Source organism: Anastrepha ludens, chromosome 2 (assembly GCF_028408465.1).
Source record: "Anastrepha ludens isolate Willacy chromosome 2, idAnaLude1.1, whole genome shotgun sequence".
Taxonomy (NCBI): Eukaryota; Metazoa; Arthropoda; class Insecta; order Diptera; family Tephritidae; genus Anastrepha; species Anastrepha ludens.
Window position 1 is genome coordinate 11,786,864 of NC_071498.1, and position 23,206 is coordinate 11,810,069.

General features: G+C 39.9%; 1 protein-coding gene across 9 annotated transcripts in view; it reads right to left on the minus strand.

Annotated features, from left to right (window-relative positions):
• LOC128863247 (insulin-like receptor) overlaps nt 1-23,206 on the minus strand; it is a 154,126-nt gene that overhangs the window by 103,546 nt on the left and 27,374 nt on the right. The window lies entirely within an intron of this gene.

The window sequence follows — 23,206 nt, forward strand, 5'->3', positions numbered from 1 at the left end:
TCTGTAAGAGAATTGAAAAATTGTTTACCTAGACAACCTGTTCTGATTTTAGCTAAGGCTGGACAATTGCAAAGTAAGTGCTCAACTGTTTCTTTCTCTTCCTCATTTTCTTCCTCAATTTCTACAATTTTCATGGGAGAATACTCCTAGTCGCAAATAATGCCTGCCAAGTAACCAATGACGGGTGACACAAGCCACGACTTTCGAGATATCATCTCTTGAGAGGCTAAGCAATTCCTTTATTCTTTTCTAGTTTATTTGCGGCTATAGTAGCCTAGCTGTTACGCATGTATCTTCGTCTCTCCATGACCTACTGGCCTCTTGGATAATGTTGTTTTTCATTATTAATTTACTCGTGGCCAATGATACTTTTTTCACTGAGCAGTTGAAGTGCAGCACCTCTTCTGGCTAGCTCATCAGCTTTACAATTTCCCTCAATATCTCTGTGGCCCGGAACCCAAATAAGGCTAACCTTGAATATGACGCTAATACTATTTAGGGCTTCCCGGCATTCCTGTGCAACCTTTGATCTTAATATAGCCGCATTCATTGATTTAATGACCGCCTGGCTAACCGAGTAGATATTTATAGACGATTTTGTTACGGCATGCGTATTTTTATAGCTGGTACCTCTGCCTGATAGACGCTGCAGTAGTCTGGTAGTCGAACGGATAGTTCCGGTCCTTTGAAAACACACCATAACCAACTTTATCGTCTAGCTTGGAATTCTTTGTATACAAATTCAATTCCCCCCTTCTCCATGGCCTTGGTGTCTGCCACTCCCTTCTTAACGGTATACTCCTTGTGAAGAGCCTTTCGAAGGTGAGTCTAGGAATAGGGCAGCGCTTCCCAAACAAACAAACAAAATCTGAATTAAATTCATAAAAATGACGATTCGTCCATATTTTTAATAAGTTTCTGTATTTGCGGCTATTAATGTCCTGCTTCACTAAACCAAAGTCGCCAGCTGAAAACGCGTTACATGAAATTCTGTGGGGACATAGATTTCTACCACCTAAAAGATTCTTAACTAGTCATGCAAAGCTGGTTATAACCTAAGGTCGAAAAAGTAAGGCATACAGTTGCGTTCATGAAAATAATAATGCCGAAGGGTCTTAACTAATATATTAATAATCCAATCAAATAAAAAGGACAATGATTGGCTAAAAGTTATGAAATTAGTAATTTTTGATTCTTTTTAAGAATATCACCTTGATGAGAATGTTCCCGGAATATATTCAGAAAATTACAAATAAAAGTTTATTCCTCAAAGTAATATTATCGCCTTCAAAGTACTTCCCGTAAACGCTTTTATGCCAGCGATTGACCCAGCTCTCGAAGGATTTATGGAACTCTATTTTCGGTACAACCATCTTTTCGATGGCCTTCGATTTTTCCCTGAAGTGGTTTTTTGATTCGACTAACAGAAAAGAAACAAATCGCATGGAGCCATATCAGGTGATTTCGATGGCTGTTGTATGGCACTCGTTTCATTTTTGTAAAAAAATCACTTATAATGATTCCACTGTGCGACGGTGTGTTGCCATGATGCAAAAGCCTTGAGCTGTTTTCCCACAAATTCTTTCATTTTTGGCGCATTGCTTCATGTCTTATGCCCAAATAATAGTCTTTACTAACTGTCTGCGGCGAGTGCCGTAGCCGAATGTAGGTACCTCCATTTGTGAAACAACATCAAGACACACACCACAAATAGGAGGAGGAGCTCGGCCAAATATCCAGAAAAAAGGGTGTAAGCGCCAGTCATATGTATGTATATACATATATAGCTGCCTGACCTTCTGGCGAAAATTCGTGAGCATCGCTTTCTTTTTCGACTAAGAATGACTTTGTTTTTTTGGTATTGGTTAATTCAGAGGTTTCCACACACTTGCCAGTTGTCTGGATTGCGTATCATACTCATAAACCAACGTTTCGGCTTCGGTGATGAATGTTGGGGCGAATTCAGCCTTGGAACTCATGTCTTTCGCCTGGAGACTCTCGGCAGTCATAACTGGCTCTTGGTCTGACGGAGAAAAAGCAGCCAAAATGGCATCTCTCACAACATGCACTGTCACAGTTGTAAGCCAGCGGAGAAAAAGGAAACAATCTTCCGTTTTCTCTGTGAATGCCTTGTTCTAAGGAAGCATAGAATTTCAACCCTGGGCAAACCGCTATTCGAGAGTCTCGCACAATTCTCTGGCTTAGATGTCAACAACCTAATAAAGTTTCTTGAGCCGCAAAGACTGGATATAGTTCTGCTGTAAATCACTGCCAAATAAGTTGGTAACGAGGATGTGGCAATAAAATGGTGCAGAAGCGCTAGTTGGATTCTACATGAATCACCACTTTAATCTGTCAACTAACCATATCCTGAACGGATCCATAAACCATGCTCAAGTCTTCTGCCAGCTGTCTGATGGTTAGTTTGCGGTTATTGATCAACTTTTCTTTCAATTTATTGATGCTTTCATTAGTTTTTCGATGTCGACGGCCGTACGTAGGGGCACGTTTGTTATCCTCGATGGATCTCTGCTGAAATGTTCATGCCACTCATAAACGACTGCTTTCTTTACAGTATCACTGCCGTTTCCCAACATTTCTTTACCATCAAAATTTATTACAAACTTGTTGTTGCAAATTCAAATCCATGTTTTCCACAATTACACTTAAGTCAATCGCAGTGCACAGTTCATTTAGAGGAATGCTTATGGCCTCTACCACGCGCTGAAGGTCAAGCTCTGAGCCTTTCTTTCACACTCAATTGCTCTTTCATTTCCCCCTACTCCAGAGTGACCGGTGGTTTTGTGTTGTTGGGCAAGTGAGAGCGATCATCTGCATTCTTTAATACATCGTGAATTGATGCGCCCTGAGCGCTGTGCCTTGATCGCTGCTTGACTATCAACAAAAATGTTAAGGTTTGCCGGAAGTAAGTCCATTAGCCTTATCGTTTTGGCTGTTTTGTCTATGACGCAGATCTTAGCTTGGTAGACGCTACACCGGTCTGGGAGTCTAAAGGAGCAATTTAGGGATAACAGATTTTATTTTTCATTTTATTTTTACACTGTTTGAGTATCCTTTTTAAAAGCTTATATTCATAAATCGAAAGAAAATTAAATTTTAGGAAGCTCAAGTCGTTAGCTATAATAGAAATATGTTAAATTCACGCACAAAATCAGAAAAGTGTAGCCAGACCCGGGTGCCCAACGGAGGATTAATTAAATGGATACGATGAACCTGCAAGTTGCTTGCCTGCTATGAAATAAAAAGAGGTTGTCTGTAAAGTCGGTTTACTGACGATAGTTTAACGTGACAGCGTCATAAGAAAATACTGATGGAATGGTTGCATTTTTCAAAAGAAAATTTTAATTTTACTTATTTGATAGATATTTTGTATGGATATAGAGAAGGAGGTAAATGGAATCGCAATGGAATTTACCAAGTTACCTTTACACAAACGTGAAAAAGGGCGAAACATTTATCAAATTCAGATATGTTCAATTTCGATTGTGCATTAGACGTTAATAAGTCAACAACACTAAGAGGCACCGTCATCGATTTGACTTTTTCAAGACACATTACACTCGAAACACTCCCTTTTATTTCCTGCTTTTCCTATCATCGTCCTATTCTCAACAGAGAAATGGTTCATTACCATGCACACAGGAAGAAGGCATATGCAAATACAAATATGTGAATTTATATACATATGCGCATATACATACATACACACATATGCTCACTCAAGTAGGAGAGAGCCAGATGTCGAACGTTGCCGAACGCGGGGGCCGATTGTGCCTCTTTGTCGTTCGCTCCGCGCTCTCGCTTGCAGTTCAAGCAAAGTAACGCCGCATTTTTTGGTGCGTGCAGCCGGCTAAATCGAATTATAAGACGTTATCACGTCAAAAAGTGCCCGATAGCAGCGCAGTTCCAAGGTAGCAGTTTTTTGGAGTGACATTACTTGCATGCAGCTGTCATATTTGGTTGATCCTCGATCATGAGAGACGTATGATTCTCAAACCAATTATAAGTTAGTCATAATAAGTGAGCAAGCATTTTTATTTTTATTTTTTTATAAGCAGTGTTCACATAACTGGGAGTGATAACGTACACATTTTTAGCCAAAATTTACCAAAAGTGCAGTTAATTGTGGTGAAATTCATAGATTAAATGTTTTGTTAAAAACTATTTAGATTACATCAGCAGCAACCCTTGCTCGAAAAAATAGTATTATCTTATAATTCATAAGTAGTTAGGCGCTATACTCATTATGTGGGAAAGATAAAAAAACTCGGCACATACAGATACAATTCATAAATTCACGTGAGACTTTTACTATTTATACAAAATTTACATACCTATAGTACAAACCCGTAATACATACATATATGGATTTCTATGTGCATGTCGATGTGTGTGCTTGCGAAAACCTGCGCGCTCGGCTGACAAGAATAATAAAGATATGAATGCAAATTGCGCGCCATTAAATAGGTAAATACCGCAAATGTAAAAACTGCCTGTCATCGTGACGCTTAAAAGCTTACGAGGAGATCTCCACTACTCTCCACTACAATCCAACAATTCCGATCGTCGCACCGAGTGGCGGCAGTTCAAATGCTACTCTCCGCTTACATTAGCTGCACGAGGCACATTTAGATGCACACGAGCCACTCGACAGTGACGGAGAGAGTGTGACTTTGTTTGCATTTTGCATTTCATTACTATTTCTGTGATAAATTTACCACCTACACACCCCCACCGCCCATAATTAGCCACCCACTGACCTGCTCTATCGGATGCACTCACGCGCTTGTTATAGACGTCGACTGCAGCAGCGATATGCGGTATTTTGGCTTTTACGTCAAAACAATTCACGTCATATGCAACGTCCGGGCGGTAGGGCTAACGGGTAGGCGTGTAGGAGAAGCTGGCTTGAGAACTTGCTAATAGGCCCAAAAGGGATGGCAAGCGAGAGGTGGAAATATGTAAGTATAATTTATGCCACAGCAGTCCGACGAGTGAAGTGTGAGAGATAGTGCGAAGGCAGAGAAGTGGTGGGTAGGAAAAGAGGAGTGAGAAAAAGTGATTTGTGGCGGAAAATAGACAGAGGATTGCCGTAAAATGCATACATAAATACATGCAGTTCATATAAACAGCTATAAGCAAGACAATAACAACAATATAAATAGAAGTGTAAATAACTACTAACAATAACAAATGCAGCTGCAAATGTAGATGTGCAAAAAGATTGCATTTATTGCAATGCAAATTGGCCACATGTGGTGGCGTCGTCGCCAGTAGCACAGTAGCGCATGAGTGTGCATTTTTCGCGTCATCGCTGCTCGCGCACCGCCAACGGCGCACCCACCGTTCACACGTTACCACTCGATGATGCGCAGTGCAGTGTAGGGGAAAAGCGGTAGAAACAATTTCAATTTGTTTGCCGGCATTTTAGCGGCGTCAACGGCAGTGTGTTTACAGTAGTAGTAGTAGTGATAATTGTTGTTTTTGTTTTTACTCATTCGTTCTTGTCATTGTTGACTGCTTAGTTTCATTCATGGTTTGTCAACTCAATGTATTTGTTTCGGTTTAAAAATATATATATGTATGCACACATATGCACACACAGACACACACGCTAGCCCAATCACGAAAAATGCAATAAATGGAAACTAGCGAAAAAAATTTGCGAAAAGGGGAATACATTTTACTACAATCGACAAACAAACCGTAAAAACAGCACCGATGACGTAATTGTTTGTGGTTGTGTGTGTGTGACTGTATGAGTAGGCTTTGTGGTTGGCTGGCGCCTAAGTCGCACATAACGCCAACCCAAACGTAATTGTTATTTGCAATACAAGAAAAAAACCAAAAAAAAAAACACCATTTGATGCTTCTGTTACCTTTCGCTGAATGTGAATAAATGTGTGCTTTTCCACCTTTAGACAAAAAATTATGGCTTTTGCATTATTTTTCTTTTATCATTATTTTAATTATTTTCATTGAATTAATTGCTTTGATGACGTATCGTCCATGCTGATGACACTCAGTTTCACTGATAAATCATTCAATGGCGTTTAGGAGTCACCACTTTTGGTTGGTGAGCGCCGGTGGGCGTTGGAATTTATGGCGTTTTGTGTCATTGCCAGCAGTTAAGTCGTGTTCTTGTGTGGTGCCGGAAGTCGGACAATGTTTTATAATCAAATCAGATTCGCATTATGCGCACATAAATGATTTTGTCGTATTCGTCACTAGGTGAAGGAGATGTTTACTTTGGTTTATTATTTGATAAAAAGTTAATTCCAACAACAACTAATGTGATCGATTTGTGGGGAACTGAATGAGTACAGTGTGATGTAATTGCAGAAAAGTTGCATTAGGTAGGTGCTTGATGGTTCCTCTACTGCAATGCAACCCATATTTATATATTTAGGTTGTTATTATCTTCATTTATTCGGTGGCATTCAGAGTTTGGAGTTATGATTTTGGATATCGTTTGATCAAGTGGTCGAGTGTATTCAAAGAATTTTTTCGAAAATCTGCCTTTTGCTTTTCAAATTTTGCCCATAACGACGTATTTTTCTCAACTCAGGCTTTTAAAACTTAAATCTCTAGATAGTCGCGCATACTCGACTTACAAATAATTTTTTTTAACCTAAACCTGTAAGTATTAAAAAAAAGTAAAATTAACCCATTAACGACCAAAAAAATTAGCTCTCCCATCGTGTCATTAGTTATTCTGACAATGCGGAGGGACGTTTACTTGAGAAGTTACAGAAACTGAAGTCCCTTAGAGGTAAAAATGCAACGAAGGTGGCGGCAAAAATTTGTGAAGTTTATGGGCCTGATACTGTAACGATTCGCACAGCACAGCGTTGGTTCGATCGATTTCGTTCTGGTGTAGTAGATGTCGAAGATGCACCCCGTACTGGTAGGCCAATCGTCGTAAAGACTGAAATTATCCAAAGAGACCGGCATGTGAGCTTTCGCTCGATTAGTCAGGAACTAGGTGTAGACCACAAAACCGTTTGGAACCATTTGCAGAAGATTGGATTCCAAAAAAAAGCTGGATGTTTGGGTGCCACACGTGTTGACGCAAAAAAATCTCTCGGACCGAATCGACGCTTGCGCTTCTCTGCTAAAACGGAACGAACTTGACTCATTTTTGAAGCGGATGGTGACTGGCGATGAAAAGTGGATCACGTGCGAAAACGCCAAGCGAAAAAGATCGTGGTCGAGTAGCGGCGAGCCGGCCCAAACCATCGCCAAGCCCGGATTGACCGCCAGGAAGGTTTCGCTGTGTGTTTGGTGGGATTGGAAGGGAATTATCCACTATAAAGGGGGGATAATGCAGTAGCCTTCTAAAAGGCAACAAGTTTGCGAACAAAACGGGGCATATTTGACTTGAATCGGATAATTCTCAGTACGTTAAATAAAGCGTCAAATTTCTATCACAAATACGACATTTCTTTTTCCCCAACCCAATATTTCGTTTGTTAAATAATATACAAAGGGAAAACTTTGCTTTTTTCTAGCATTCGAAGCTCATATCCAGTCGGACCTGTACGTAGTATATATATATTATTGGCGCGTACACCCTTTTTGGGTGTTTGGCCGAGCTCCTTCTCCTATTTGTGGTGTGCGTCTTGATGTTAATCCACAAAGGGAGGGACCTACAGTTTTAAGCCGATTCCGAACGGCAGATATTTTTATGAGGAGCTTTTTCATGGCAGAAATACACTCGGAGGTTTGCCATTGCCTGCCGAGGGGCGACCGCTATTAGAAAAATGTTTTTCTTAATTTTGGTGTTTCACCGAGACTCGAATCTACGTTCTCTCTGTGAATTCCGAATGGTAACCACGCACCAACCCATTCGGCTACGGCGGCCGCCTGTACGTAGTAGAAAAAGTAAATTAAAAGCTTTGATTCTCGCATTTTTTCGCAGCGCCTCGTTGTTGCTGGCGACTGTGCTCAAAGTTGTATAAATTTTTTTTTTGGTTTGAAAGTTCATTATTAGTTTATTTTTGCATGTCAACTTTTTTCTTCTGCTTACTTTTTTTTACTGCTCTTCTGTTGGCAAAAAATAGCACCATTTTTCTAGGTGCCCAACATTTTTATAAAATTAGATTCAAAAACAATGTTTATCAGCTCAGTTCTTATACTTTCCGTGAACACCCCATCCATTAAACTCAGCATGAAAAAAATTCGTCCCATTTATAAAATACAGAAAAAAAATTATTTTTCATACTTCGGTATTTGTTGAATAAACTTTCAGGACATAACTCCTATTATGAAGTAGAATAAAAGTAACAATAAAAAAATCAAATATTCAAAGTTTACTACTATTTTTAAAGCCTTTTCAAATTATTATTCATACTAAAGTTTATTATGTCTTTGCTACTGTCACCTTCTGGTCATAAAACTGTTGTAATGGCATATTCAGAACTTTTATGGTTATCGGTGCTGTTTATGTCCGTTTCGCAACACAAATATTTTTCGCGTTTTTCATAACATAAAACTTAAGTGGATTCAACAACATACAATTACGACCTTTACTATTGAGTAAATCAAATGCGCTAAATACGCGCGCAGTTTTCGCGTTGGAGTACAATAGTGACGAAAGAATGATCGATACTTTTTCAGCACAAGGCTAAGGACAAATTTCGGCCCTTTTCATCCATATTTGGCAGAAAACGAACATTTTCAGGGCTAGAAAAAAAAAAAAGAGTTTAGAAAAAAACATATTACGAAAAAATATTTAAAAAAATTTAACAAAAACAAAAAAATTACATTACATTTTTTTTGAATGTGTAAAAAAACATATTTATTTTCAAAAAACAAAAAAAAATATTTTCCAAAACAAAAACAAAACGACTTAGAAGAAATTTTGTAAATGTTTTTTGAAACTATTTTATTTATATAATATAATATTTTTGAAAATGTTCTATTCGGTCGAAAAGGAATCTTTTTATGAGTACAAGAAAACGAGTTTGAAATATAAAAAATCTTAAAAAAAAAATATTTTACAAAAACAAAAACGAAATCATTGTTTTAAATGTTTTTTTTTTTTTGTTTTTTTTTTTTTTAGTTTTTAAAAATGTTCGTTTTCTTTAAAACAAGGAAGCTGAATTACTTGAAAAAATAATGCCAATAAATTAAAAATAGTTTTGAGCTTCAATTTATTAAATGTATCTAACATTCGGTCGAAAACAAACAATTTTAAGAGTACAAGAAATCAAGATTACAAAACAAATTTTACAAAAAAAAATATTTTCCAAAAAAAAAAAATCGACAATAATTACAACAATTTTCTCAATGGTTTTTCCAATTTTTTTTTTACTTATTTATTTTTTTATATTTTACATATTCACTCATGGGCAAAAGTGTTCATCGTTTACCATATTTACACTTTGATGATATGCCACGCCCACAAAACAATTCCAAATTTCCTACTTAACACCATCTTCAAAATTGTAGCCGTAATCATACAAAGCAGGCACAGAGATATCGAACGCTCCTTAAGAGACGAGCAAGCTGGTTTTCGCCCTCACCGAAGCTGTGTTCACCAAGCCAACACACTTTGGATTATAGTAGAACAATCAGTTGAGTGGCGCTCCCCGCTCTACATGCTGTTCGTAAACTTTAAGAAGGCGTTCGATTGATAGTGCCCGGACGCAATATGGCTGGCACTGAGAAGAAAGGGAGCTCCCGCCAAGATAATCCACCTTATCAAAGCCCTCTACGAGAACTCCGAACTGGCAGTACTTCACAAAGGCGATATCAGCAATCCGTTCACTACCAATGCAGGTATAGGGCAGGGTTGTCCCCTGTCGCGCCTTCTCTTCGCCATCGTCCTGGATGACGACATGAGCCAACTGACGCTGCACAAAAAATCCATCGTATGGAGTTTCACCAGCTACAACGGCCTTCCTTTTAGAAATCCTTCCTTCCAGAAATTTACTTACAACGCCTGACCAATGCGATCGGCTGCTAGCTTGCGTGGTACAAATCTTGAAATGAGCTCATGAAGATTTAAGGACTCGTTCAAAATGCAATTCATAATTGTCTCAGCAATCCCGAACTGCATTTAAATTCCATTTTACAAATTTTCACAGACGATTTCTCAAATATTAGCAATGAAATCTCGCATTTTTTTATTGTTCTCTGACGTTATTTACTTCTATGCATGAAATGTAAATTTTTCGCTACCCGATTGAAATCGTTTGTATCAGTCGTAGTTTATGTGTGGCAGAAGCAATTATTTCATTTGTGAAATATTCGGTTTTTTTTAATAGAGGGTGCCTTCACATTTGTAGGTGTGTAGAGTATTTCTTACAAATATGCAGCTTCAGCTAACTTTAATTGCATTCCAGTTAACAAGGCAAGTTGCATATTCAATGCCCCACTCACACAGTTAACTGTAAAATTTCACAAGATTTCCAAGCATGCGATTTTCAAATGCCACTTGCAAGTGATTTCTATTTTTTCGTGCATATTTTTGGTAGATATTTTTCAAATGTAGTGCAAAAACGAAGAGTGCAGAGTAAAACAGTTTTTGTTGTTGTTGCTAATTGGCCCAAATAACTCAGGCGAACGCGCAAGTGCGTAAGTTTGTAACATTCAAGATTTCAATAGCAAAGATTTGGAGTTGTTACACCTTTTCAGAGGCCAATGGCAGAAAAATGCCAGCTCCGAAAAATTCCAGTTTACCAAGCGATTTGGCTTTGAACTGTCACACAAGTGACCGTCACCAGCCTGTCATTTAATACCACATTAAGTATGTGTGTATACGGATAGTCGCTAAATTGATAATTTCATAAAAATGACAAATTGTTTGCAAACAAAAAACAAACAAAATAATGTATGCAAAATAAATATGCGGACATTCGCGTAGCTGCGGCTAAAAAAAAACCTTGCATAGAAATATGCCTCGTAGATATGTGTGTGTGTGTGCGCGTGAATGTGCAGCGTAGTTTTACAAAAACCAAACAAATTACATGAATGAATATGCACAATTATGCTTCAGAGAAATCAACGATATTTTGCGTTTAATATTTTGTTATTGGTACAGGCAATTTCGCGCTTTACTGTATACGAAAATAGTTTCTTTGTGATTTTTTTCTATTGGCGAGCTAATAGTTATAATTATAAACATATAAATTTTATAGTTTTTTTTAATTTCGATCCTCCCGTCAGCAGGTGAAATTAACCCTTTTCCGGTGCGAAATTGAAAACACTTAAAAATAATTATATTTGGACCAAAAGCTGAAAGTACTGAAATAAAAGTAGTAACTACAAAAAAGAATTAACCCATACACGACCAAAAATTGAACCCTTTTACAACCATTCAATATGTGTACGCATGTACAGTGACCGACAAAAGTCTAAATACACCCCCCATTTCCACTGGATTGAAAGTTCAAAAGCTTTACTGAAAAATGTGTTTACACGGTTTCATTTCAAAGCTTTTTCTAATCATAATAAACTTAAACCTAAAAAACCGTACATTAACATGAAATAGCAAAGCTATGGCGAAAAAAACTAAGACCAACGTTGACAAAAGTCTACATACAGTACACAAATATCTTACTCTAGTGTGAAAAACTTCACTTAACTCTAGTAATATTGGTTCTTAGTATTTAGTTGGTCCACCATTACTATCAATTACAGCTTGAATCCGACGTGGCATCGAGGTGACTAAATTAAATAACTCTGCAGAAGTTATATTGTTTCAAGCTTCTATTAGTCGTTGTTTGCGTACTTAAGCGCTTGAAATCGGATTTTTCTAATTTTTCCATCAAAAATTTCCCACACGTGCTAAATAATATTCAAATCTGGGCTTTGCGGTGGTGTATTTAATTGCCTTGGAGCATGGTAAAGCAGGCACAATGTGTGCTGTGTGCTTTGGATCCTTATCCTGTTGAAAAACCCAGTCTGGACCAGGCTCCAAATCACCCATGGAAGATTTCAGATTGACTTCCAATAGTGATTTGTATTTATAACGATCCATATTACCTTCAATAAATACTAGTCTTCCAACTCCAGATGCAGCAACAACTCCCCAAACCATTACATTGCCGCCATCACTCTTCACTGTTGATACCAAATTCTACGGACTCAGTGCAGTATTTTATTTCCTCCACACTTTTGCTCTTCCATCGCTATATTCCACCGAATATATTAAACTTAGACCCATCTGCAAACAAAACTTTTTGCCAAAAATCCATCCCTTTTTCCCCTGTGTGCTTTGGTGAGCTCCAGGCGAAGTTTACGGGTTTTTTTCAGAAATAAGAGGCTTTTTTCGTGCTGTTCCACTATGAAAGCCGTTTTTGTACAGAACTCTTTGAGTTGTTCTTAGATGAACGTACTTGTTGGATGAGCTTGCTATATCCTCGGCCAATTTCGGAGCAGAAACTTTTGGATTTTTGTCCACTTCTTTTAGAATCAAGCTGACGTCTCTGCGAGATAGTTTGCGCGGGTGGCCACTGCGCGGCTTATTTTCGGTGGAACCACTATTTTTGAAGTTTTTTACAATGGTGCGGACTGTTGCACGACTTAAGTTTAAGATTTTTAAAATTTCGCCAAATGATTTTTTTTGCTGTGCTGAATAACTAAATTTCTAACGTCAAATAATATTTCTTTTCGAGGAGCGATTGTTGATGCTTATCTATCAAATTGCAACTAAAATCAATATTAGCAAATCAACAAACATAAGAAAAGGAAAGAAATAGACAAACGGTATTTTACCGTTATCACAACATAGGCTATCAGAGTACAAGCTAGGAAACCGGTTCTGTATGTACACTTTTGTCAACGTTTTTGTGTTTTTTGCGTTTTTTTAGCATAACTGTGTTGTTTTATGTTAAAGAATGGATTTGTTTTAGTGAAGTCGATTAGAAAAAGATTTCAAATGAAATTGCATAAGCACATTTTCAAACAAAATGCTTGTACTTTGTAAACAACGAAAGGTAGGGGTGTATGTAGACTTCTGTCGGCCACTGTATGTATGTATGTATCTTCTTTCTCATGGATTCAGACTGTCTTAACAAACCTATCCTGGGACCTAATTTGTTTACTGATTTTTTTCTTTTGTGCCTCTCAGCCGAATTTGAAATAGGCCGCTTTGTTTTGGAACCGTGGAACCGTGGAGAAAAACTGGTATTTGTTTTGATTTTTTGTTTTGTTTTTTTTTTTCTTTTTGAAATAACAACAATAAATTTAATATAACCTCACTTTGACTTGTTGACTATAGCACAGAAAAAATGGTAATTTGTACCAATGGACAGTTTGCGGACGGGGCCTTGAATTTTTCACGCACCTTACATTTTATGTTCGGCCCCTACCTGAAGATATATTTGGTATACGAGCAATCAGAACCTTTTTATTAGTCCCGCAGTGTGCACCTCATTGGGGAATAATAGGAAACCGCCTTTAAGGAGACAGATACCTGTAAACGGCCACATTTTCCCCGAGTTTCATTAAAATTAATCAGGTTTCATGAAAAATTAAAAAAAAAAATTTTTTTTCGAAATTTTACAGGTATCTGCCCCCTTAAACAGCCACTGTACTCGTAGCCCAATGCATCTCAAGTCACACGATTGTTGTTGCGCTGCAAATCATTGACACTTCGTTTGTCCCTGCGCTAATCAGTCTGGCCACATTGTTTTTTGCCATTATGTTAGTGATTGTTTTTCTGATGCAATCATTACCACCACCACTACCGCCGCCACCAATGCTGTTATGCTCCGCTGCAACGCAATTAGGTATTTATGTTTTTATCGCCATTGCCTTTGCTATCGCATTCGTGTTTTGCGTCCTTACCCTCAAAATTCTCATAACTTTGCTTCTCTATTTCCCCACATGTTTTGTTATTGTAGCTGTTGTTCTTAGCTTTTAAGTTGCTTATGCTGCCTCTGCTTTTGCAGGCTTCTATGCATTTGCAGCCTATTAAAGTTGCTGTTCTCATGAACCGTCCACCACGCACCATTAATCGATCAATCACAATTTCGGACATGCGTGTGCGTCGGGAAATTGTCGATACCCACCAAGTGACCAAGGCGACAAAAATACTTGAACACATGCATGTGCGTAGCTGCAGATCCCGCTCAATTGAGTTGCTCTAAATGCCGTTATGCGCGTATTTCTAGCATATCAACTAGTCGTATTCGCCTGCCATTTCTCCGTCCACATGCCGTGCCGTCGTCTTGTCCGCGCTGCATATGTTCAATAACAATGTCATCAATCATTCTTAATATCGCATTAACTGTCAATGATATTTTGTTTACATATGTATGCGTGCATATTGACAGCGATTACTATAACAAAAGCAGCAACAATGACGGCGATTGCATTAACAATAGCATGAATTGCAACTGCAAGGGGAAAAAACAACGGCTAGTCGCGAAAATTGTAAACAACATAAATGTACGCGTTATTATTATATTTTTGTTGTTTTGTTTTTTTGTTGTCTGTTGTATGCACGTTCATTAGGGCACGATGTACCGAACTCAGAGGTGGAGCCAACATCAGACCGTTAACCGGCTCCCAGCGAATTTGAAAGAATCAGTTGATTGGCTGACGTAATAAGGGATACGATGGTTCATTTACAACAGATGAAAAACTGAGATTGTATTGGTGATAAAAAATTAATACAGTCTGCGCTCATGTTACTTTGCTGTCGTCTGAACAACAGCTGATTGGAAGAGCGTAAGAATATGTGTGACACTATTTCTGTTGTTGAATCCCCTATTACACCGAAGTTACTCTCACAATTTTGTTTTGGTCCAATCTTTTAATCTAACACTTTGAAGTTTTATATTTAATATTTTTATGCAAAAATGGTCATTGGGCGTCGAGTTTTGGCTTCCTTTGGTTTGCTGTTATTATTTCCAATTTTTCTTCGTTCATAACATAAATATATCTTCAAAAGTTAAAATAACGGGAAAGTTATTTCATGTATTGTAAATAACTTCGACCAGATAAAAGCTGATTAGTGGCCCCTCATTTTTTGGATAGTTACGGCTCTGCGCGTAACTGAAAATATGAAAGTATCTTGTAAAAATGTTTTCATTTGCAATACAGCAATCACTTTTAAGTAAAACATTTTCTATAAGGCCCAGTTTTCTATAAGGTTCTATAACTCCGTTGTGAAAACGACTTTACAAGCTCCAGGAAATTTGAAAAATGTAATGAGTTGCTTAAGGGCCCATTTAACTTTGGAGAATTTTCAAACTGAGTTTAATCCTCGGAATCGGGCGCCTGAACTTAGTTTAACAGGAAAGCAGAGTCAAACTTTCACTGAAAGACTAATCGTTACTGTAGTTAGGTGTTACGTGCAGTAAAGGCCCGATGGGAATAAAATATCATCTACTCAGTTCATCAGTTCTATCTAATAAATATATTAAAGCAACAATGATTACAACGGCTCTCAGGTATATTACATTAAGAAGTAGATAAAATATTTAGGGTGGCCTTCTTCCAGGGAGCCTATTAATTGACGCTTACACCCGTCGTTTTGGGTTTGGTCGACCTCCTCCTGTGTCTTGATATGTTACCACACATAGAGGGATCTACAGGGTCCGGCACTCGAAGTGTAACCAACTTCAGACCGCACCTTAAAGTAAATACAGTTTTTGTTTATCGTCCCATTACTCGTTACAATGATACTGGTAGCATCGCAAAACGTCATGGAGGTGGTCATCAAACGACTGCAACGTCACGGGAAATGGTTCAAAAAGTGAAGAAGCGGTTTGAGCGAAATCCCCGACGAAGTGCCGATCAAATGGCGAAAGAACTGAAAATATCTCACCGTAGCATCCGTCGCATACTGAAAAATGATCTCAAAGTCAAGCCTTACAAGATCCAAAAGGCGCATAATCTCAGATCAAAGCAGCAACAAGTCGGACTTGCGAGAGCGAAGGAGTTGTGTCGCTTGGCCGAAAGCTGTAAATTTCCGAACATTGTGATTTCTGACGAGAAAATTTTTCAAACTGAGCAATTCGTTAACTCCCAAAACGATGGGGTTTATTTGACCGACCGTTCATACGAGAATTTGAGTCATTGATTGGCCACCAGGAGGCAGCTACCGCCACAGATAATGGGCCACTGTAACCGCAGATGGGCGCTCTCCAGTCATTTTCATCGATCCTGGCATCAAGGTAAATGCGAAATATTATCGGGAAAGTATTCTGGAGATTGCTTTGAAACCGTGGGCGGACAAACATTTCGTTGCAGACCATGGACGTTTCAACAAGACTCGGCACCGTCTCACAAAGCTCGAGTGAACCAAGAATGGCTAAAAAACAACGATTCGAACTTCATAACGTCCACACAATGGCTCTGAAATTCAGCAGGCGCGAGTCCGGTGGATTCATCTCTTTGCGCAATTTTGGAGAGCAAGTTGCGAACTAAAAGATTCACCAGTGTCGAGGCGCTGAACAAAGCCATTGTCCCCGAGTGGCCCGAAATACCTGCGAGGTACATTCGGGCAGCTTGCGATTCGTTTCTGGACCGTCTCAAGGCAAAAGGTGGTCATATCCAGTAAAACTAATTTTCCAAATTAAATGTATGTCCTTTTTAATTGGTGGCACTTCGAGTGCCAGACCCTATGCAGTTATTATACCGCCTTCGAACGGCAGATGAGGGGGATTTTTCATGAAAGAAATGCGCTCGGAGGCTTGCCAATTCCGAGGGGCGATTGCGACATAAAAACTTTTCCTATCATTTGGTGGCCGGATACTACCGAATGGTAGTCACGCACCAATCTATTCGGCTGCGGAGGTACATACTCGCACAATTAACGCAGAGTTGAGGGAAGGCACACATGAGTAGAATCTCGAGAAGACATCTGAATGCTCTGGCATTTGTACGAGTATTAATCTCTTAAGGCAAGTCTGATAAGTTCGCTAATTATAATATTGGCACTTAAGCAGTGCCCGTGCAACTTGCAAAAATAGCGAGATCTCTGTTCACTTTTTACTTTTGGTTGATGAAGTGACGCACAGCTTTGCAGCTAAATAAAGGGTGCTTAAGTTTCAAGGGCCGGTGTTGATTTTGAATAAAATACAACTTTTTTAAGAAATTATTGTCATTTCTCTTTACTATGATAATATTGGTATAGCTCAATTACGCATAAAACAAAATATTGGCTAAATAGCCGCTGCGGCCTCGGCGGCACAGCTCCATCCGATGGTCCAAATTTTCGATGACGGCGGCCGCCGTAGCCGAATGGGTTGGTGGGTCATTACCAATCGGAATTTACAGAGAGAACGTTGGTTCAAATCTCGGTGAAACACCAAAGTTAAGAAAAACATTTTTCTAATAGCGGTCGCCCCTCGGCAGGCAATGGCAAACCTCCGAGTGTATTTCTGCCATGAAAAAGCTCCTCATAAAAATATCTGCCGTTCGGAGTCGGCTTGAAACAGTAGGCCCCTCCATTTGTGGAACAACATCAAGACGCACACCACAAATAGGAGGAGGAGTTCGGCCAAACACCCAAAAAGGGTGTACGCGCCAATTATATATACATATATATATATATGAGGCATAATTGAGGTTCTATGCCGTTAATGTGCCGAATTATCTCATCCTTTAGCTCTTGAATTGTTGCTGGTTTATCGACGTACACCTTTTCTTTCAAATAACCCCAAAGAAAGAAGTCCAACGGTATCGTTGACGTTTAGGTGTGGTTCACATTCAACATCGGCCCTTGAAATTGAACCACCCTTTATTTCCTACAGGGTTCACTGAATGCAATTATGCGCATTTATACAAATGAAGGGCGCAAACTGACATACACACACACACAAGCACATGCACACACATACACGTACGTATTATTGCCAACGAAAAAACGTGTCAAACCGGATGTTTTCATCATTGGTGCAGGTCAGGTCAAATGGACAAATAGAACAGCCAAGTCGTAAAGTGTGCATTAAACGTTGCTGCTTAGTGTACATACACACAGTGTTGTTGCTGTTGTTGCGGCTGTCGTTATTGCATTCTTCCGTATAATAATTGTTACGCTGCGCATTTTATGTTTTTAATTTGTTTACTTGCGAATTGCAAGTGCACTTGCGTTTTGTTTTTTTTTGCATTTATTCCGTCGTTATGCGAATGGTTGCATTGAATTACGCAAGTGTTGTTGGTTGGTTGGCTGTTGTTGTTTTTGTTTGTCGTTGTCATTGAGGCGTCGGACGGAAAAACAACAGCTGGCATTGTGCTCAATGGACATTTGTTCGTTTTGGTGCTTGGTTTGTTTTCTCTTTGAATTGTTTTCGTTTTTTGCAAATCGGAATAAGTGGAAAAAAAATTCGCAAAGATAACAACAACAACAACTGCAAACTGAACGTAATTAAAAATGAAGAAAACAAGTGAAACAAAAAAAGCAAGTAACAAAAGCTGAGTGTTAACAGTGTGCAACATGTGCTTATTATACGAGGGTTGCTATTTAAATTTCTGGCTTTGGGCACTTTTAGTGTTGTCAGGGTCCTTTTGAAGCTTTCATTGAAAAGTTTGACATATTTTTTACATAAACTCACTCAGCACGTTTAGATGTGTGAGACGTACTCGTATTAATGGGTTTAAAAATTCCTCTTGGAAAAAAATGGAAGTAAACCGTAAAAATTTGCGTGCGAGTATTTTTCACAATTTTCGACGTGGATTAACAAGATAAGAATGCATGGAAAATAATTAATGAAAATCCTACAATGAATTTTCTCGCGGTCGCTGTTCGTTCGCCGACAAATTCCTAGAAGGTCGTCCAAAATCTGTTAGGTAGGTAGGTGAAATGGTTGAAGTACCAGTCTGGCACTCCTCAAGTAGCACTCAAGCGCCGTTTTGATACCATTATGATACCTCCAACAGGCAGATATCTACAGCCAACCAGACCTGTTGATACAATGGAGCAGACAGATGGAATTTAGCTTGGCGCACTGTCTCAGACTGTCGAAGAAAGGGGCACCCAGTGACCTCAATCGTCTAGCTGCCAAACCCGGACATTTACAGAGAAAGTGCTCAACCGTCTCCTCCTCTGAAAGGTCCCCACAGCTTTTGCAATGCGAGTTAAATGGTAACCCTAGCTTTTCCGCGAGTGTGAAGATCGTCCAGTGACCGGTAAACACAGGTACGAGTTTGGAAATTGAATGGCGAGGAGTCCGAAGGACTTTCTGAGTCCTCCGTATATTGTACTGGGGCCAAAGGGGTCTCGATATAGCACATGAAGAAATGGAGCTCCATATTTTCTGTGCTTTCCTGAGAAATAATTTGTGCAGTTCCCCTTTAACAATTCCGGGTAGGAGGTCTCTCAAAATCTGTTCTTGTGCAAGAAAATATCGATGCTGTGCGTGAAATGATTGAGCAGGATTGTTGTATTACATGCCGTGAGATTGAGGCTTCTGTGGATATTAGTTAGACGAGCGTCAAAAAGACTTTGCAGGACCCCCAACTGGTAAAATACGACTGGACAGACGACGCGTTTCCACACTGGACAGGACAAAATGTTCGAAAATTGGTCCAAACGAATGCAAAAGTCATCGTTTGTGGTCATCATGGAGCATATTTTGAAAAACAATAAAACCGTTTGGCTTTGTCCTGAACGCCAAGCTTAACGGGAAAAGATATGCTGACACAAACTTGTCCAAAGCAGCGAAAGCTCTCATGGTTTTCAAAAGTTTAGCAGGAAAATCCTGGGGTTGTAGCCCAAGAATCCTGAGATGGATAATCTTTATCATGATAATTAGGAAAATTTGGTATATCGAGTGGTCGCGTTAGCATCGAGCATCGTCTTTCGAAGCAGTGATTAAGCTTCAGCGTTTAGCATTTGTGCATTACGGGAGCGATGCGCATCTGCCTTACAGCTGCGATGGCGGTGACGTGCGAGCTGACACCGCTTCACATAGTTAATCAGTTACGAGCCAAGCATACCTTGTTGAACTTGACTAGGGAAAGGTTTTGGTAAAGGAAAAGTGATTTCATCCAATAATATGGAATTGCTGAGCCTGCAGCTCCCACTTTACTAGCCACCTAAGGATGACATCACTACAGACTAAAGCAGTCAGTGCCGATGGGTAGTTTTCCGAGCATCTTCCAAGCGGAAGTGTATGCTATACCTATGTCCAAGTGCAGAGACCAGCTTAAACAGAAACCTCCTCAGTGATCGAATTGAGATTCTGAGGAACAGTTACGCTGCACTCACGGCGTTGCCGTCCTTTGAGGTTAAGTCCCCATTGGTTCTTGCGTGCATCGAGAAATTAAACTTGCTAAGAATGCACAATCGCATTCGGTATAACTGGCAACGAAGTAGCGGATGCTTTGGATAGAGAGGCTGCGGGCTCGCTAGGGATAGGACTGAAGAGAAGCTCAGAAGTGAAGAGCTAAAGCTAAGACAGGAAAACTGGCACTCAATTATGGGGCTACGGCATGCGAAGTCCTTACTTCGAGGGTATAATCAAAGGAGGTTCAGACAACTCATCACCCTCTCTAAAGATGAACTGAGAATGCTCACGGACATTTTCGCAGGGCACTGCAGATTGCGTAGTCATCTGCATAGAATTGGGTTATGGTCCACTGATTCTTGTCGTTTCTGCGACCAGTCCCAGGAGACTCCAATATACCTTCTTCTCGAATGTGACGCTATGGCGCAAATAGGAGTTAGATATCTCTGCCGAATGTGACAAGACGAAAAGCAGACACGCTCAGCCTGACCCAGCTCTATATGTATATAATTGGAACGTACACCTTTTTGGGCGTTTGGCCGAGCTCCTTCTCCTATTTGTGGCGTGCGCCATTCGGCTATGGCGGCCGCCAGCTCTACCTCTGGTTTATTAAGGTAACTCTACCGGAACTTGCCAGAAGAGAGACCTATACAGTCAATCCAACCCAGCTCTCCCTCAGGTTTATTAAGGGAACTGGTTTTGGATGTGGTACTGTGATGAGTAGAGGGCACAAAAAGCCACAAGGTCGAAGTGGCAACTTCATTTTCAATCATGCATTCCTTCAGCGGCCATTATTTAATTTTCCGTTGTTAGACCACAAATATGAATAGCAACCCTCGTATGTACATGCCAATGCGAAAGCAGCAACAATTGAAAAATGCAGAAAAACTTCTGAGCAACAGTAACAACAACAGTAACTTACATAGCAGCAGAGTTGGTGGCAGCGGCAGCGGCAATTTGCGACAATGTGAAAGCGAAAACAAGAGCCACAACATGGACTCAAGCAACTGCATATAACAACAACAAGAACAAATGCGCCGAGCGCAGACGTCATTAGCAACCTACATTTCGAGACGGCAGCAGCAGCGGCACAACAAGACACAACAAAAACAACCCGTGTTTATGTTTTCTGCAGCTGGCTGTAGTTGTTGTTGTTGCTATTATGCATTGCCACATGCACAAAATTCAAACACAAACTCCCATGCATTCGCCAACGAAAGTTGCATGAAGACGCATGCACACAAAAGCAACAACTACGCGTGCTTGTGCAGCGCTGGTTGCGTCTCACGGCAAATGTGCAACACTTAAACAATGCGGTGACACAGTTTCGTTGTGCTTTCCGCATATCCGTTCAAGCGTCTCGGTGGCACCAAATTGTGCCGGCTGCCACTACCACTTGCTGCTGGTCTGCTTATTGCTTTTGTTGTAGTTGTAATTGCAGTTGCTGCACTTGTCGCTACACAGTGCAACGTCTTCAGAGTTCGGCGCGTTCGGCATCGTCGAAGGTGACAATGTTTACACCTACTTGAGGCACTCAGATGACTGGCAACGTTCGTTATTTGTTGTGTTGTTGCAGCGATAAAGGGGTTGTTGATAGGCGCTAAGTTTTGAGTGAGACTGGCTGCGCCGGACGACATACGACACCAGACACTCGGCGGCACTGCAGCAGCAGAAGTATGCAGCAATGGCAACAACAAAAACATGATTGCTAGCATGCAACAACACTTCGAGCAGCAAACATATGGAATAGTCAAGATTAATAATCGATATGCTGTGGTTTGCGGTAGCGCATGCGGCGACGTCGCGCCGCCATTTCACTTTACTTGCCCGCCCGCCCGCGTCTGCGTGCGTACTGCAAAGCGTTGCGCGAATATTCGACGGTGCCGCCCTTAAACATACATATGCAAGTACGTATGCATTTATGTAAATATGTATGAGTGTATGTATGTATGTATGTGTTGTATGTATGTATGTGTGTATGCATATAGGTATGTATGTATGTACATAAGTTGTCTCGTCTGCCAAAAGCAGAATGCATTTCAATGCAACAATGCATATGTATTATATTATGTACTGTGTATGTGTGCGTGTGTGTTTATATATATATGTATGAGTTTACATGTCTGCAGTCTGATGCAATCTGACCGCCTTCCGAGCGTCATTTAAACCGACAGTCTGCCTGTCTGCCTTGGTTGTTCATGGGGGGCGACTGATCAACTGTAGGGGTGTCTTGTAAACAACGCCGCGTGTAAAAGGTGACAATGCAAATATGTTGACAATGAGCGAACAACCACATAGGCACACAGTTGCATACATGCACTGCACACCACTGCACAAAGGAGTCAGCGCCAGGAAAAAATATACAAAGTATTTAAAAAGAAGCAGGAAAAAGCATAAACAAACTGAAGCAGTAAGTCAATACATACATACACACACACACCACTTATAGGCATATAATTACTATGTACATGTGTATGTGTGAGTGCATGCATGTACTTGCATGTAAGTTGAGGGCAAGCACAATCACAAACACTTCACTGCATGTGCATATGTATGGGTGGGTAGGTAGGTATGTGCATGGATGTACGTGTCGCGTCGATTTCATTGACCTAAATTCTGGTGTTGTGCCCCAGACACGGCAACATTGTAGGCAACATGTGCGCCACCACAGCTGGCAGCAACAACAATGTACACGCATAATTTATATGCGCATACTTTCGACTCTCTGTGAGTCCATATGTATGTAGGTAAGCACATATTTATTTATCATAAAACTGATAAAATTCTTCAAATTGATCAACTCAACTCGCAACTCCACCTACAAACAATTAATCTTCCCCGCATTGTGAGTTTACATGCACTATCGTGCGTGAACTGATGGCACAAGAGTTGGAACATTTTAGAGCGGACTCACAAAAGTGAGTGGTAATTTAAAAGCTTCCTCTTTTTTTCGTAGCTTATGAAATGTTCGTTTTTCGGTAAGATGGGCAGTAAAG